This window comes from Corylus avellana, chromosome ca2 (genome assembly GCF_901000735.1).
Source record: "Corylus avellana chromosome ca2, CavTom2PMs-1.0".
Taxonomy (NCBI): Eukaryota; Viridiplantae; Streptophyta; class Magnoliopsida; order Fagales; family Betulaceae; genus Corylus; species Corylus avellana.
Genome location: NC_081542.1, coordinates 22,875,249 through 22,894,640, shown reverse-complemented (window position 1 = coordinate 22,894,640; position 19,392 = coordinate 22,875,249). Strand labels below are relative to the sequence as shown.

General features: G+C 33.9%; 1 pseudogene; it reads left to right on the top strand.

Annotated features, from left to right (window-relative positions):
* The first annotated feature begins 406 nt into the window (after nucleotides 1–406).
* LOC132169352 (probable LRR receptor-like serine/threonine-protein kinase At1g07650) lies at nucleotides 407–11,157 on the top strand (annotated as a pseudogene).
* Nucleotides 11,158–19,392: the final 8,235 nt, after the last annotated feature.

The following is a 19,392-nucleotide window of genomic DNA, read 5'->3' as shown; positions in this document are numbered from 1 at the left end:
CTCTATGATGCTCTAATTGTAACTTTGATTAGTCTTGTGAAATATACTGTGAATGAGGCTACTGCTTTTTCTTGGTTGACAAAATATTGTGAGACTCTGTTAAATTAAGTCTTCCAATGCGTGGATGGATTGTGAAAATGTTGCATGGGTGCTAAGTCCTACATTGGTTTCTTAGTGCGTGAGACTAGGTTATATAAATCACTTTAGGGAATTCCAATTGCAACTTTGACTAATCATTTTATAATTGTAGAACGGACTGTATAAATTGTATTCGAGCCAACTTAGTTATGCCATATGGCATTAGGGCATTAAGATTTTGAAGTGTGACTTGGCAAGAATGTTAGGGATTTGATTCAGAGAGATTGTGATACTCTCAATTATGAAACTTAAATCCAACAATAGGTATATGGATTATAAAGGCATGTATGTGTCATGTCCGATGTTACTTTCTTTGGGTTGTGACACACACACACACATATTTCTATTTCTACTCACAAAGTATTTTACCATCCAATTTTTGTCCATTTTCTTCCATTAGTAATTATATAAATAATTTTTTAACCAATGTGTAATTGTGTTGCTATTTGAACAGGTTTCTGACAAGCAACTTGCTCAATGGGCCTATTCCAGACTGGATAAAAAACAGAAACAATGACTAGTAATTCACCTTGATTTCCACTTGAAATTTGCATGACATTTATTTATTTATTTTGTATGGTTCTCCATATATATAATCTTTACAAGCATTCAGAATGTTCAAATATATATTGCCTTGACTTTGATTCATATCCTGGCCTCTTTATGGTCAATGGGAGATCTCCATCAATCATATATAATAGTGAATCAATAGATTGAAGTGATAGATTGAAGTGTTGAGTTTTGTGTACATGTTAGATGCAGTCAATCATACTATTTCTATATGGGGTTAGATTTTATATGTCTAGGTGTTTTTGAAATATTCAAACTACAATCATCTCAAGATGTTACCAATTTTTAGTGTAAAAAATTTTATCTGAGCTTTTTAGAAGGTACCATTTTTCTTATGCATTAATAGTATGTTCTTAATGAAAATATGTTTGTTTGCAGCCAAATAGATCTTTCTTATAATAATTTTTCAAAAAGCTCTGTGGCACATACTTGTCAAGCAACCTTGTAAGAACTTTTCTTAAGTTTAGCTTTGCATACTTTGCTCTCTTCATAAGCTTTCTAGTTTTCCAAAACTAACTAGTTTCTCATTTCATCAGAAATATGTTTGAGAGCTTCACTGGATCAAACAACTTGTAAGCATCTAACTTGTAAACTAATAAGAAGAACCAATGTTTCTCTGGTTTTTTTTTTTTTTTTTTTTTTTCTTTCTTTTATTTTGTAGAAAGGTTTCCATTTTTCAGTTAAACTTGCTTAAGTTCACTCTTCTTTCTTATATGACATTAATTAAGAACACTAGGAAGCGAGTGCCTGCAGGACTTTCCATGCTCAAAAGGTAATTATTTTACCTTACATTCAAATTCTGAGGTGTGTGCTTTACTTAGGTTGTCAGGCCTTCCATTTCGATAATTTCTTTCAGAAATGAAAAGGGGACAGTTAATATTTCATCTTGTTTCTGGCAACCTAGTAAATGAATCACCAAGACAAAGTTAATTTCCTTTTTGCTCTATAATGTTTGCTCGTATCCTATCTCATCAAAAATCTGTTGTTTCTTTGTAGATCAGTATTCCTTGCATATAAATTGTGGTGGAAGCTCAACAACTATTGAGAACATAGAGTATGAAGGGGATCAAGATCTAGCAGGTCCAGCAAAATTTCTTCCATTCACTGGTAGTTGGGGATTCAGTAGCAGTGGAAATTTTTGGGATATTAACAGAACCTCAAATTAGTACATAGCAAAAAATGTATCAATACTCAAAATGAACAACTCTGAATTATACACGAGTGCACGACTCTCTCCCCTATCTCTAACATATTATGCGCGTTGCTTGGTAAATGGAGAATATACTGTGAAACTCTCCTTTGCAGAGATAGTATACAAAGACAATAGATCTTTTTATAGTCTTGGAAGACGGATATTTGATGTTTATATCCAGGTATGATGTCATATTTGTTTTGCTTTCTTCATAGAACACAATTTTATTGATTTTATTTGTGACAGGAAAAACTGGAGTTGAAGGATTTTGATATTGAAAATGCTGCACAAAGGGTTGATATGGCAGTTTTTAAGGAATTTAAAGCAGTTGTGAGGGATAAAGTGTTACAGATCCGCTTTCATTGGGCTGGGAAAGGGACAACAGCTGCCCCAGAGAGTGGAACATATGGTTCTCTCATCTCGGCTATCTCTATTGAAGCCGGTAACCATTTCTTGCAGTATGAGAATCTTTTCCTATCCAACTTCTTGTATTGATGAAACAGTAAAAGCATAGCATGTTATATTTGAGGTAAAACCCATGATTATTTGCTGTAAAAAGTGAAAATTCTATATTACGACTCCAAACGATACCTATTCAAATGTCTAGGTGATTCACAAATATTAAGCGGAATAAGATCTGACCTAACAATCAATAATCAACCAAATACAGATATGTAATGAAAATCAAGAACACAGATATTTGGTTACGAAGAGGAAACCATTTAGAGAACTCTCTAAATGTAAAACCTCTCAGGGGCAGCCAAACCCAGGAAATCAATCCACTATAAGAAGAATAAGGAATACAAGAAGAATTACAAAACCTTTGCAATTTACTCTTCCTTGTACACGACAAGCGACCCACTTGACTTCTACCGCAGTAGCTCTTTCCAGAACATCTGGCACAATTCTTCTATAAGATTTCCTTTCACCGGAACTCCGATTGGCTTCACGTATTTAATCCCTTCTCAAATAAGCTAGAACAATATCTCTCTCTAAGCTCTCTGATTTTGCTCTCCAAAGAAATACGTAAAACTAAAATGGCAAAATACAGTAGCTTAAATAGAAAAATAAACATAATAAGGCTGCCGTGTCCGGACATGGCTAATCTAGGGTCCGGACATGGCTAGGATTACTTATGCGTAACCTAGTGATGTCCGGACCTCCAAATCGTGTGTCCGGACATCTCAGAAAAATATTGCTTTCTGGAACTGAGGTCCGGACCCAACTTCTGGCGGTCCGGACCTCTCCTTCAAAAACCCAATTTCTGGAAATCAGGTCCGGACCCAGCGCCTGGCGGTCCGGACCTGCTCTTTAGAATAGCCTTGCTAGTTTCTGTGTCCAGACCCTTCTTCTGGCGGTCCGGAGTTGACTTTTGGGGGTCCGGACATGGCCTTCGAGAGTCTGTTTTTGAACACTTTGAGATGCTTCATTTTCACCAACTTTACATGCAAACCGAATGAGCCAAAACATAACCCAACAAACTCCCCCTTTTGGCCATTCAGGGACAAAAACAATTTTTACATGAAAATGACACATCAAATCAACTCCCCCTTTTTGTCTCAGAAGGACAAAAGGAAACAAACAAACTAACAACCCAAGAAATCTGAAAAAAATAGCCACAAGGAAATAAGATAGATTATTCTTGCCAAAGACTATCCTTGATATACTTCACATCTTTCTCCAAAGTCGTATGGATTGTGCTACACTTTTGTGAGAGAAGAAAAATTATCAAGCAATCAAGCAATTTGGAATGGCACTTTGAAACCCAAACGTTCACATCCTAGAATTGGATTCGAAACCAAAACTGAAACGAAGAAGGGAAGAAAACATACCTTGGGTGAGTGAGTCTTGATCCTTTAAGTTGAAAAGATGGAATCACAGAGAAAGAAAAAGAAAAAAAATAACACACAAAAAAATTGATTCTCCCCCTTAATATAAAAACAAAATAAACAATAAACCTTTTTTTTTTTTTTTTTTTTTTTTTTTAATTTTTAAAGGAAAACACAACTTGTATAGATATCCAATAAATCATGCATGCCCTTATGAATATCTTAACCATCCAGAGTGATCAACAAACTATACTTACACCTTAAATGTACCATATGCATGACACAACCTTGTTCTGTAAATGCAGTCAAGTAGGCAATAATCAGAAATCTCATGTGAATGTGTAGTGTGTGAAAACTCCCATTAAATAAGATTTCATCAGTGGAAAGGAAATCTAGGCAGACATTTTTTTTTTTTTTAAAAGAAAGACAAACAGTCTGATTCAAGCCACAGTAAAACCTTATAATGTTAGGACCTAGATTCCCTCATCCGATACACTCCCCATGAGACTAATCATTCGCTTTTACCATGTCCTTTAGTGATCATATATTTCCGCAATGATTTGATCACTGATTCTTTCTTTAGGGACATATAGAAGCAAAACTAAGTCATCTGAGCTTATTTTATGCCCTTTTTTTTTTTTTTTGTGGAAGAAAATGTTGGAATTTTTAAGAGTTAGGTTCAACTAACGAGTTGGTCAAGTGGATAGAACTGACACTACCTATCTTCCAAGCAAAATGTTTGCTCCAAATTCCCAAACACATAACAAAAATCTAAACCTAATGGGGGCAAAAAGTGCACAATTTCGAACATGAGAAAAACTGACTCTTACTCCTTTAACAGTCTTCGAAAAAAAAACAAGGTATATCAGAAACATATGGAGCAATAGATGTAAATTGCAGAAATATTGACCCCACTCATATGTAAAATATTCATTTGAGCACAAGACATGAGAAACTGAGTATCCAACAATTAAAACAATCTAAAAGAATAAAAAAATAATCGAAGAAAATAAAGACAAAGCAAACAAAAATTCAAAAAGAAACAAAAATGCCCTAGAACAGCTATAGACAAATATCAATATGCTCAATTTCTAGGCATGGTCTATGTGCCCACCTAATTTAGGTGAGTCCATTACCACTCCCCCTCAATGGGTGAATGGTATTAATCTTCTTGACCCAAACTTTCTTCACATCAGGGACAACTGTGTGACTCTTATCCAAGACATCTAACCGTGTTACTACGTCTCTCATCATGTTGAATAATTTCTCATAACTATTTCTAGAATGGAAATATTCTCTTTTAGGCCCATGATTGTTAAGCTGAAAACACTTAGGACGAATATGTCCAAACTTACCACAGTTATGACACGTAGGAATAAACCTTTGAGAAGGTTGGTTCCTTAACATGTGCATACTTCTCGACTTAGACCTAGACATATAGGAATCAGTTAGAATTTCCTTACCTTTTCCACCTTTGGAAATTTGAGGAGAAATTACCTTCTTTTCAGCCAAGCTATCTTCTTTGTTCACTGGTTTCACAAAAATCATCTTTGAAGAAGAAGCAACATTAGTAGATAAAATAGCAGATTTATCAAAACCCAATCCAGTTCTATCAAACTAATGTTTCTGATTATGTAGCATTTGATTTAGCTTTTCACTAGAGAATTTTGTTAAATGATTCTTTGATTCATTCAGTTCATTCTCTAAGGATTTCACTTTGGCAATTAGCATTTGATTTTCAGACATCAAAGTATTATGAGTAGCAAGAGAATCAGTTAAGGTGACAAAAAGTTGATCATTTTCAAGATTAACCTCATTGAGTTTCTTCAATTGCTGCTTATTCAGCTTTTTCAGTTTAGTGTATTCCACAAAGAGATTATTATAAGCATTTTGCAAATCATCTTCTTCTTCCGAATCATTATCGGACACACCTTGTTTGTCTTGAGAATTACACTCACTATTCTCATGCTCACTCTCATAACTAACTCAAAATGCTAAGTAATTAACTCCTTGTTCAGCATCGTCCTTGTCTGACTCATCACTTTGAGTCACATTAAATGCCTTGCCATTTGACTTTCTCAAGTTAGCACAGTCAACACGAATGTGCCCATGTCCTCCACATTCGTGACACTTGATACCTCTAGGTGACTTTCCTTTCTCAACATTCTCATTTCTAGATTTCTCAGAAAATTGTGAATTGCTATTTCTAAAATTTCCTTTCTTGGCTCTAAAGAATTTCCTAAACTTCTTAGCAAACATAGCAATTTCTTCCTCATTTCCAGAATCCTCATCAGATGAACCACAAGAGTCAACCTTAACATTTTTTGCCTTAAGAGCAATATTTTTGGTGTTCTTGTGTTTAGGAAGAATTAGCTCAAAGGTCTGAAGGGAACCTACAAGTTCTTCTACTCTCATAGTATCTAAGTCCTTGCTCTGTTGTATAGCAGCAATTTGGGGAATAAACCTCTCAGGCAAAGATCTTAAGATTTTTTTCACCACTTTAGCATCATCCATTTTCTTTCCCAAATTAATGGTAGAGTTTCTAATGACACTAAGCTTTGAATAAAATTCATCAAAAGTTTCATCTTCCTGCATTCTAATCTCCTCAAACTGAGAAACCAACATTTGAATTTTTGAAGTTCTAACAACCTTAGTTCCTTCATGTGTAATTTCTAAAGTTTCCCAGGCTTCCTTAGCTATTTCACATCTAGAAATTCTAGAAAATTCCTCATTTGAAACAGAGATGTAAATAACATTTATAGCTTTGTCATTCGTAGTAGCATTATTCTTTTCCTCTGTTGTCCATTCAGCTATAGCTTTTTCTGGACGTGTCCATCCAGATTCGACAATATGCCAAACATTAATGGATTTAAAATATGCTCTCATACGAATTTTCCAAAGCGTATAATTTGTTCCGTCAAAAACGGGAAGAGAATTAGGAGCAACAGTATGAGACATTTGATATGGAGTCTTGGATCACACTCAGGAAATAAATCCTTCACAAAGTGAACCTGCTCTGATACCAATTGAAAAATCTAAAACGACTCCAAACGACACCTATTCAAATGTCTAGGTGATTCACAAATATTAAGCGGCATAAGATCTGACCTAACAATCAATAATCAACCAAATACAGATATGTAATGAAAATCAAGAACACAGATATTTGGTTACGAAGAGGAAACCATTTAGAGAACTCTCTAAATGTAAAACCTCTCCGGGGCAGCCAAACCCAGGAAATCAATCCACTATAAGAAGAATAAGGAATACAAGAAGAATTACAAAACCTTTGCAATTTACTCTTCCTTGTACACGACAAGCGACCCACTTGACTTCTACCGCAGTAGCCCTTTCCAGAACATCTGGCACAATTCTTCTATAAGATTTCCTTTCACCGGAACTCCGATTGGCTTCACGTATTTAATCCCTTCTCAAATAAGCTAGAACAATATCTCTCTCTAAGCTCTCTGATTTTGCTCTCCAAAGAAATACGTAAAACTAAAATGGCAAAATACAGTAGCTTAAATAGAAAAATAAACATAATAAGGCTACCGTGTCCAGACATGGCTAATCTGGGGTCCGGACATGGCTAGGATTACTTATGCGTAACCTAGTGATGTCCGGACCTCCAAATCGTGTGTCCGGACATCTCAGAAAAATATTGCTTTCTGGAACTGAGGTCCGGACCCAACTTCTGGCGGTCCGGACCTCTCCTTCAAAAACCCAATTTCTGGAAATCAGGTCCGGACCCAGCGCCTGGCGGTCCGGACCTGCTCTTTAGAATAGCCTTGCTAGTTTCTGTGTCCGGACTCTTCTTCTGGCGGTCCGGACTTGACTTTTGGGGGTCCAGACATGGCCTTCGAGAGTCTGTTTCTGAACACTTTGAGATGCTTCATTTTCACCAACTTTACATGCAAACCGAATGAGCCAAAACATAACCCAACAAAAAGTATTACTCAAATCAAGGTTATAATCTTCTTTTTACCTTACTTTGATAATTTGTGTGTTTGAACCATCCATTCATCATATCTTGTTTTGGATTGATCCGCCTATATATATATGTATGCACGGTACTACTTGTATTCTAGAATACAACTTTATAATCAATTTCCTTAACTATTTTTCTCTTCTGCAGATTTCAGTCCCCCTGATGATGACAGGAAAATATTCATTGTTGTTGGAGCTGTAGTATCAGTGCTATTGCTCAGTTTTATGATTATAGGCTTTCTTTGGTGGAAAAGCTACATAGGAGGTAGGATATCAAGGGAAAAAGGTAATCAGCAGCCGCTCATTTGGATAATTTATCTCCAACTATTCACGAAGTTGAAACAATGTACTGCAATTTCCCAAGGGCTTTATATACTATTGTAGTTTGTGTGTTATATTATAGAAATTTTTCCCTAGAAGAAAAATCAGCAATCGAAAGTACACCATGAAAAGCAACTATACGGTTGCTGGATTGCAAAGCATAGGAATCTGTCTCCATGATAGTTTTCTTGGGCTTTAACAATTCTGCTACTGAAGTCGGTTCCAATCATAATCATAAATTATATGACCAAAACATAAAGAAATATGAGATCATTGTTTTTTCATAAAATCTAAATGTCTAAGAAGGACCCATGTAAAAGAAGTTTGCAAGAGATAAAAAATTGTGGATTTCAATTAACTCTCTTTCTAAAATGTCCTCTAAATGATCTTGTCTTAAGTGTTAAAAACAACCAAAAGGCAGATCTCTTGGTAATAGCCTAATAGGCACCAATGAAGTTCCTCTTTTTTGAATTTTTTTTTTTATTCCCAAGACACCTGTGATTGATGTGAAATGTACAAAACAAAATGAAACCCTAAATCTAGTAAACAATTCGGGTTTAAGTGGCTGATCAACTGCAGTGTGGTTCCTTCTCACTGCATTTGTTTGGTCACATCCTATCTGACAACTTAGAAGTAGTCAATAGATACTAAAATACTAATAAAACTAGTCATATCATTTATAAGATACAATCCGACATCTTAGGCTCGCCTTTTCATTCCTTTGACAGATCTGAGAGAATTAGACCTGCAAATTGGTTTTTTCACATACAGGCAAATCAAAGCAGCTACTAACAATTTTGATGCTGCAAACAAGATTGGGGAAGGTGGTTTTGGATCTGTATACAAGGTATCCCACAACATCAACTTTCTTTAATTTTAGAATTTTTGTTTTCTTTTTCTTACTTATCCATGATACCTAAGAGGCATCTAATTATATTATGAATACTGTATATTTTTCATAATACCTAAGATACCTAAGAGGCATCTAACTCAACTGTATATTTTTCTATTTCTGGTGCAAGGTATACTGTCAAAGGGTACTATAATTGCAGTTAAGAAACTTTCTTCAAAATCAAATCAAGGAAATCGAGAATTTGTGAATGAAATAGGCATGATATCTTCTGTACAACACCCAAATCTTGTTAGATTATATGGTTGTTGTGTTGAAGGAAATCAACTATTCTTGGTATATGAATACATGGAAAACAATAGCCTAGCATGTGTCTTGTTTGGTAAGCTGAGTTTTTCACTTCAGTGTTCTGAGTTGATTAAACCCTAGGAAACAAACCCTGCAAATGGTTTATATTAGGAACCAAGTTGATCAATTCCCTATTGGACTATCTATGCAAAATGTAGGTCCAGAGGAATACCGATTAGAATTGGACTGGGCTACGAGGCAGAAAATATGCGTTGGTATAGCAAGAGGTCTGGTTTTCTTGCATGAGGAATCAACACTGAGAATTGTTCATAGAGACATCAAAACTACCAATGTGCTACCGGATAGGGACCTTAATCCAAATATCTCTAACTTTGGTTTGGCCAAGCTTGATGAAGACGGAGAGACACACATCAGCACTCGAGTTGCTGGAACAATGTAAGCTACATCTTTCCATCTCTCTTTCAATTTGGACCTACTTGTGACTTTTCTGCTTGGCCTCCCTATTTATTGACTAACAAATGATTGGAACAACTAGTAACCTTAATGTCTATGTGAAATGCTTCCCTGAAACTAAACCAAAACAAGGCAGCATTTAAAGTCTCTGCATATTTGAAGATTTTCCTTATGGAAAGTACTATAAGTCCTGACTTCAGCATGTGGTAGGATGCAATCTGTCTATATTCAAAACAAAACCATCATTGCAAAGAAATTCATAGCTAAATGATTCCACAATTATCAGTTCATGCTTTGCAAACTGGTCTAAATATGAAACGTGAACTGATAGTCTGCTGTAGATTTCTTATGCCCCAATACTTGATGCAACAAACATTTATTCAATTTCCTTGTAGTGTAAAATTTGCAGGAAGGAAAAAAAAAAAGGGAGAAAAACCTGCCTACTCAACCATTAACATAATGCTACCCCTAAATATATACCAATGCTTTAAAAACCATTTAAAATATTCTCAAAAACTGCCATATGTTACCAAATGGAACAAATAAATTCTTGACATCTTTTGGAGTCATAAACCAACCCTATTAAATTTGAGCTCAATGACCATACAACTTGTGTAGGTACGTAAAAAGCTACAAGACCTCGTCAGTTATCAATTCGCAAGTTGTAAAAGTAATGAAATTATCTTCTTCCTAGCCAGTAATAATTTTGTGTATCATTGATGGAATGAACTTACCACTCAATTCGAGCAGTTTATTGATTTCATAGCTGCATGCTAAATGCAAAAGAAATAAGATGTGTTAACTAAGATTCTGTTCATGTTGGAATTTTTCAATATGTAAGATGAGAGCTTCATACTAGTGAGCTAAGAGTCACAATACAATCTTTATTTTGTAGAGGATATATTTTGCCAAAATATGCATTATGGGGTTACCTAACCTATAAAGCAGATGTCTACAGTTTTGGAGTTGTTACATTAGAAATTGTTGCTGGGAAGAGCAACATGAATTATCGACCAAATGATAATTATGTATGCCTGCTAGATTGGGTAAGATTGATCTTTCTCTTTTAATATATGAATTTGGAACATGGCACGAGTTCAGCAATATGATATATATTTTTTCTACTATATATGTACATTTGGCTACATTGTTCTCTTCTGTTGATTTGGTACATTTCATTTCCCTTCTCTTTTCTATGCTTGTTGTAGGCACTTGTTCTACAACAAAAGGGTAGTCTAATGAAGCTGGTGGATCCGAAGTTGGGTTCCGAGTTCAATGAGGAGGCAATTAGAATGCTCAAAGTAGCTCTATTATGCTCTAATCCATCACCAACACTTAGACCCACCATGTCTGCAGTAGTAAGCATGCTCGAAGGCCAAACTGTTGTTCATGAACTTTTAATGGATCCAAGTATATATGGTGAGGAATTGAGGTTTGAAGCCTTAAGACACCCACTTGATGAGGTCAATGAAGCTGAGAGCCTTATTTTGTCATCAGTTCCAACATAGCTTTGACCGTCTTCTACAATTGTTTACATGGCTCGAGGATGACTTCATACTTGAACGCCTAGAGCTGTACACATGTCACTTTATTAGATTGGTTTGTATGAATTAACTACAAACCAGTTTGTAACTAATTCATGTCCTGGTGGGAAACACAAGGGCAACTAACTTGCCCGGATTGATCTGTTGTACTAGTCAAGGATAGTATCTGTTTATCTTTCTATTTGATTTAAGAGTATGATTAGGTTATCCTAGATGATAACTAAATGTGGGTCTATTTTCATTTGTAAGATTTGTCTTTAAATAACGTTGAGTATCAATAAGAAAACATCAATCACATGTTTTTTTTTTCCTGATCAAATAGACAAAGAGAATAAAACAAGAAAAATACCAAAACAAAAGAGAAAACAAGAAACCAGTAGAGGGAGCTATTGCACATCACTAATGGGCACAAAAATCACAAGAGGCAGGGCAAAATCGGGAATGCTTTCACTTTGGTTAGTAGAAGTGGCACATCTAGCAAGATTATGTGTAGGCCCGTTAGCACTGTAATGAATTTTTCTAAACGACCAATCTAGAATGCACTGTAAGAGATGGCGGGCCAGTTAGCGCTATGATTAACTTTTCCTGATGAATCGCCACAAAATAATTCTAATTAAATCCATAATATCAGAAGCAACAAAAAGATAGGAGTGGAGAGGCCAAGGAGATTCACACCAAAGAAACTTGGAATAGTGACAATTCATTAGCTAGCGGTGGAGCCCTCCTGAATCAGAAGATTATTAGCAGATTTTATAGTAAAAACGCCCTTACTATTTGGCACCCAAAACATTTTATCATCAGTAGAGCACTGAGAAATGTGAATTTTGAAGATCGTATCAACCAAATTTTGATCAAACAACTGAGAGATGTTTCTTTCATCCCAAACCTTAAAGATTGAGGATCATTAAATCTGCCACTTTTAATTTGTAGAGATAACACCAATTTGCAATAAGCTCTCCGAAAATAAAAATGTATTAAGAGCTCATGTGGTATACAAAAATAACAAATAAGTCTCTTCACGTAACTTTCGTCTAATCTTTTTACAAAAACCATTAAATAACAAATACTTCTTATGGGTGACACGTGTCATAATCTGATTGATACTAATGTAGCATTTTTAGGATTTTTGTCAAAAAATTAGACAGAAGTTGGTTGCATAGATTTATTTGTTATGCGTGCATAACATAGAGAGCTCTTCAAACATTATTATACCACATAAATTTTATTGTAAATCGGAGTAATCACACTGACTAATTTTACATTTTTCCTTTAAATTTTTAGATAGAAATTCCTTGTCTCGAGTTTTATGGGGTTGTTGGTCTGAGTAAAGCTAAATGTCATTCCTATATCCCTCTTGTGTCGTTTCAAAATTAATGTGGCTTTTAAAATTATTATTGAATCAAAATTAAATAGTGATCTATACAAATCTAATGGTGATTTTAAAGTTACATCAATTTTGGAGGGACACAAGAGAGACATAAGAAAGACTTCTAGTATTACTATTTTGGTCATTAATCCTTAAATTGGACCAAGATTCTCTAAATTTTATTGACAGGAATAAAATATTCTAATAATATGGTAATATATTTATCATATCTATAAAATAAATTTTAAGCATAAAAACAACTTCTCTACATTTAAGTTTAGAAAGAAGAATAACTCTTTCTTTCTTTTGTAATTCTTATTTCTTTATTTTTGTAATTCTTTCTTTCATTCATAGAGAGAGTAACTGATGAGCATGCCTATCAATTTTCTGTTATGAATGTTGAGTCCTACATTAAGAAAATATAAAAGAAAATAGTAGTTTTTTTTTTTTTGGAAATAAAATAGTAGTTAATATACCTAAGTAGACCTTAGCCCATTAACTTAGGCTTTTGGGCTAGAATGGTGTTCAACTATGTATAATAAGGTACTATTGGTAAAAACTCCATAACCTCTTTATCTCCACTCTGTCGGGTTTGGAATTGTGTCCGCTTCCGCAACTCATGACATGAGACACTCTTGAAAATATAAAGACTTACAAGTGAGTGAGAGTACTCACAAGTGAGGGGGAGATTGTTGTGAGTGTTGAGTCTCACATTGAGAAAATATAAAAGAAAATAGTAGTTAATATACCTAAGCGAAACTTAACCCATTAGCGTAACCTTTTCGGCTAGAGTGGTGCTCAACTATATATATTAATGTACTCAAACTCCATAATCGCTTTATCTCCCAACATGTTTCTTAATTCTTATGAAGCGCTTTCATCAACTGCACCAACAAATTCCTTAATAAATATGCCCTTTTGTTAGGTTTGAAAGCAACCTATCATTGAATAAGGAGAAAGATCCTTGAAATGGAGAGGATCCCATTTCCATTGAATAGCTACTAGTCTTGGCTAAAGGACCCCCACAACTTAAGTCATTAATTTATCAAATGAGGAATGATAGACTTGGATCAAGATTTTTAGTAAAGTGTAGATTCTCAAATTATAGAATTAGGCCGTTCATTTAGTTAAAACATTTGAAAAATGACATGTATTAAAATTGTAGCATGTTACATTTCAAAATTAAGTATATTTTTATCATGTTCTTACTTTTTATGTTAAATGGTACTTTGATTCTTGTGTTGGATGGCCGTTAGGAAAAAAAAATTAAAAAAATATTAGCGTTAGGAAAGACAAATATATGACCATTGTCCGTTAGGATAAAATTCAAAAGTATGACTGTTATGATAAGATAAATATTTAAAAATATGACCACTAAAAAAGACAAATATTTAGAAATATGACCGTTAGGGAAAAATCAAACATTCAACGATATAAATGTTAAAGAAATAATTAAAAAATTGTAAAATAATATTTAAATAGAATAATGAAAGTAGATAACTAAAATTGTGAGGCTGTTGGGAGTGGTTTAAAAGAGCTGATAGTTTAAATAGAGAAATGTAATTTATTTTGGCTAATAAATTTTGGTGAGTATATTTGGAATGCTTTTACCCATTATTTTTGGGTTAAATGGTACTTTGATTCATGTGCTTTTGGACGATTATCAAATAATAACTTGGATTTAAAAGATTGTTACATGTGATATTACTTGAGCTTGTCTAAACGCATTATTTGGGGAGCAAATTTTGAAAAATTATTTTTTTAAATGTAGTATTTCTCTTGCTCATTCTGGGCATGAGCACTGATTGGCAGCACGCGGGTGCGTGGCACGCCCAGTGCAAAAAAAAAATTTTCTTTTTTTTTTTTTTTTAAAAATTTTTTTGCACGCCGCGTGCTGTTTTCATTTACCCTCTGGGCATTAGTATCCATCAAGGTGTCGCCGTCAAGTGTACCCCACCCATATCGATGACATCATTCTACTAATATTATTTTTAGAGTTTATTATACATTTATGAAAGTTACTTGGAATTAATTTCAAGACGATAGATTCGGTAGTTTTATCTATAGGTATTTTGTTTGAAGAAAGTGAAATTATTTACTGTAAAGTGTTATATTATTTTTTTAATGTTTCAAATTGAGATATTTGTTTTCTATTGAAGAGTGCAAAACACTTTATTTACTAGTAAGAAATAATTCCAACATAAATGTACGTCGTCGTATTCTCACACCAATTTTCTTAAAGTCGATGAAAGACTGGACATCACCTTTGGTGCATTGACTTGGAATGTCTTCATTCATATGGCTATTCTAATTTCTACACCCTTGTGCAATGCATTCTTAAGCAAAAAAAAAAAAAAAAAACTAAACGTCTTGCTAGATGAATAATAATTGCTCAAAATATATATATCTAGTACTAGACTTTAGTTAATAATTGCTGAAAACATCATTGATTAACTGGAGAAGATTTTACTTAGGCGCGTTTCTTTCGACGTAAAATGGTTTCCGTCGTAAAATATTTTCAACAGAAAATAATTTCTTGAAAAATGATTTCCTGGATATTTTGAGCAATTATTATTCACAAAACATTAAACAAGAGAGACTTTTTCAATATCACTTTGAGAACAACAAAATACTTCTAAAACCAGCTTGATTTGATGGTAGTTTAAAAGATATTATAAAAGGTAATTCATGAAAACTCTTTATTTAATTAGATTAAAGAAAAACACTTAAAACTTTTTATGATGATATATCAAGAATAAGATGTAATTAGTACTTGTACGTAGATCTTTCATCATACAATCAGCTAGAAAAGAAAAGAAAATGTATATATATATATATATATATATATATATATATATATCCTTCATCTACTATAACAAGATGAAATGTGTTGTTGTGGATGCTTATTAATAGGAAAATTAAAATAGGATATAATGTCTTTCAAATAAATTCTAGGTTCATGAAGAGGTTGTATTAATTTCAAAGTTGCATTATTGAATTAATTTATAAAAAGAAGTGTCACCTACGTGGCCTATAACATAGTAAGTGTCATGATTGAGGACTATTAGGCTTGTTTGTAAAAATGATAAATATTACGCGACAATTCGCATTTTAATAATCTTGTAAACTTGAATTGAACTTAATTCAAAAGAATATCTTTTTATGTGGTATCATTGTGGCACAATCATATGAATTTTAGATAACGAATGAAGTTTTTATTTTCAGTAAAATATAAGAATATAATCTTGTAGTCCTCAAGACAAAATAAAAATTATAATTAGGAGTCGTACGGCCGGCAGCCAAATGGTCCATAACTCTGTACCTCATAAGTGTGAAGGTCCCTTGGTCTGAGACTAGTACGACCACATTTATTTATAGCTCATCCATTTTCCTTGCACACCACATGCGAAAATTGGTGTGAGAATACTGCAGCCACATTTATGTATGTAGGAAATTTCTGTCCTGCTGGGACATGTGACCTACGAACTGAAGCAACAGTCCATGAGTGTGAAGGGTCCCTTAAGTAACATCGAATAAATAATTCAGCACCCCTTTCGTCCTTAGTAATATCGCATAGAAAAAAATAATAACAATAAGTCAGTAATTAATGATATATATATATATATATATATATATATATATCACATTTTCTAAGCAGCTTAATTTGCAAGAGAAGCTCGTAGAGGAGATCGATGATGATGATGGCAAGAGTTGTTCATTATATTGGCTTTGTTGTACTCATGAGTACAACAAAATTGAAATTTTTTGACGTGGCAAACAATATATCCTCAATACATTAACAAAACAAATATACCCGTCATTTCCAATATAGAAACTAAAGTTCGATAAGATTGATGTGTGCAGTGGAAGCCCTGAGAGAAATAGGTGGACAATTAGGGAAAAAGGGCTGGAATTTCAGCATAGACCCATGCAAACAAGACACAAGCTGGTTTACGCCTTCACAGCCGGTGTTGCTGCCACTCTACAACAATAGTATCATCTGCAATTGCTCTTACCCTGGAGGTGTTTGTCAATAGAAAGCATGTAAGCTCCCTTCGTCTAAATCCTACAGTATTTGTCTTGATATAGGAGGATATAAGGGTCAATTTGTATGTTGATTAATTCTTTTACATTTTAGACTATGTTTGTTATTGTGTTGGAAAATAAAACTTTTAAAGTTAGAAAAAGTTTTTTTTTTTTTTTAATTTATTTCAAGTGTGTTTTGACCTTTTTATCAAACAAAAAAGGTAAAAGGAGTACCTTTTGCTTGATAAAGGCCAAAAGCTAAACTCATAAACAAAAAAAAAAAAAAAAAACAATAAACTTTTTAAAATGCCATGGTAAACTAGCCCACTGTATATCAAATATTTAAGGGACATAAATTTCTTAAAAATTGAACCTTTATCCTCATAGCATGTTAAATAATCATTATAATACTATAACAAATAATGACTAAGAGAAGATTCGAACTAAGGATCTGATACCATGTTAAATAAGAACTTATCTCGAAAGCTTAAGCTAGTATGAATTGATGAATTAATTATTCACGACTTTCTATAATATTTTTAACTTTTTTAACTAGATAAAAAATTAAAAAATTATTAGATTAGTTCATGCACTTCGACCTATAACTAACCGATACATGTGGCTTCAAATCTTTATGGTATGCCTCTGGGAAAAAAAAAAAAAAAATCCCCCCTCTATACAAATTTCGGACTTTTTTTTGACAAAATTTTAATAAAATTGTTATTTTTTCTTTAAATAAAAAACAACTTAGCTCCAAATGATCAAACCACCCCCATAAGTTATTGGAGATGGTTGGCCATCACCTCGAAGTAGTATATAGGTGGTCAAACACCCTCGTTTATGGGGTTAGTTAGGCTACCCCAAAAGGTGGTTCATCCGGCTCCACTCCGGTCCATTTGGATGGCAGAGGTCCCAATCTTAAGCTATAAGCTAGGGTGGTCTACCGAAACCATCCCTAGAATTCCTTAGGTGGCTGTTCCAACCACTCTTTCCAGTGATGGAACCTTGAATGGGTTTGGTTTATTTATTTATTTATTTTTATCAAAGGTTTGTGCAATTTGTGATAGAGCTAAAAAAATAAATAATTGTATTTTAATCTATTACTTGTAAAAAAAAAAATTATTACGTGGCAAAGGTGTAAATCTAGTCATATTTGATGATTTGACAATTAGGACACGTGTTGAAATGTAATTGGTCCTCAAGTCAGTGACGTGGATTTCTGTTAAGTTTATTAAAGGCAAATGGATGCAAGGGCGATCTCGGTTTTTAGGTAAACCACATAGATCTCTTGCGATCAAAAGTAAACCCTAAAGGTCAAAAAATAAAATTGTGAAACTCATAGGTGAATAAGGTATTTGACCCTAAAAACAAAAAACTTATATATTCATCTAACGGTAAAGTGCTACCCTACATATGGGTAAAGGGCTTGTTTAGGAGTGCGATTTTAATATTACGTTTTTAAAGTTTGCGTTTTTGAAATCGCTACTTTTTAAAATCGCACAAGCGTTGAGTCAAACATGTTAAGAAGTATTTTTTTATCAATTAAGTGTTTGGATAACATGCATTAGCATATAATTGCAGTTTCATGGCAAAATAGGTAAATTTAGCCCCAAATATTTTTTTAAGCGAAATCGTGATTTTTGTTTAAATTCGCACTTTTTCAAATAAGCATTTTTTAGTCAGCTTATAGAAATCGCAGATTTTTCCACGATTTTAAAATTTACATTTTTAAAATTGCAATCCCAAATACTTCAAAATTGCAATTTGGTTTAAAAATGCAAATTACTCTTTTAAAAATGCACTCTCAAATGGACCCAAAATACTGGGTGGTCCCTCTTTATGTGGGGACCAACCCACGTGGACAACACAAAGGGTTTCAAACCCTTTGTGTGCTATATATATATATATATAGCGTGAGACAACAAAAAAAAAAAAAAAAAAAAAAAAAAAAAAAAAAAAGAAAGAAAGAAGCGGCGCAACAGTGCGGCGCAGGGAGAGAAAGAAAAAGAAGAAAAAAGGTTAGGCCTTTTTTACATCCGTCAGAGATTGGAAGGTCGTTTGTGGTCCGATCTTGATGCAACTTTAGAGTGTTGCTCCTGACGACGAGTGCTACGTATTGACTGGTGTCGATCGTTGGAATTCCTCTCCAATCGCTTGGTTGCCAATACCTAATTGGTGAGATCTTTCTTTATTCTTGTTGGAATCCACTTTAGGGTGATAAATTTATGTTTAATCCAAGAATACATGTATTCTTAATGTGGTGATAACCTCTAGATATTTCTCTAGGGAAGACAAATTGTAAACTCATTATTGTTGATAGTGGAAGATTTAACTGGACTAGGTCTCGTGGTTTTTCCCTTCGCATTGGAGGGTTTTTCACGTAAAACTCTTGGTGTCTTGCTTGTAGCTTTGCTTGATTATTATATTGCTATTGTGTTACTATTTAATTTGCACAAAGAGGGGTAGATTAATTCCGCTGAGCATCTGAAATTGGTGTTCACCCCTAACAAAGTGGTATCAGAGCCTTTGGTTCATTGTTCGTGTGGAGTTCTTGTGTGAATTAAATGGAAGAGTCATCTAATAGCATGGTTAAACTCACAGCTTCCAATTATTCAATTTGGAAGACTAGGATTGAGGATATTTTGTATTGCAATGTATTGTTTGACCCCATTGAGTTGAAAGGTGTCAAACCAGTTGCTGCAACCAACGATGATTGGAAGAAATTGAATAGGAAAGCCGTTGGATATATTAGGCAGTGGGTTGATCAAAGTGTCTTTCATCATGCAGCTAAAGAAGTTGGTGTTTTT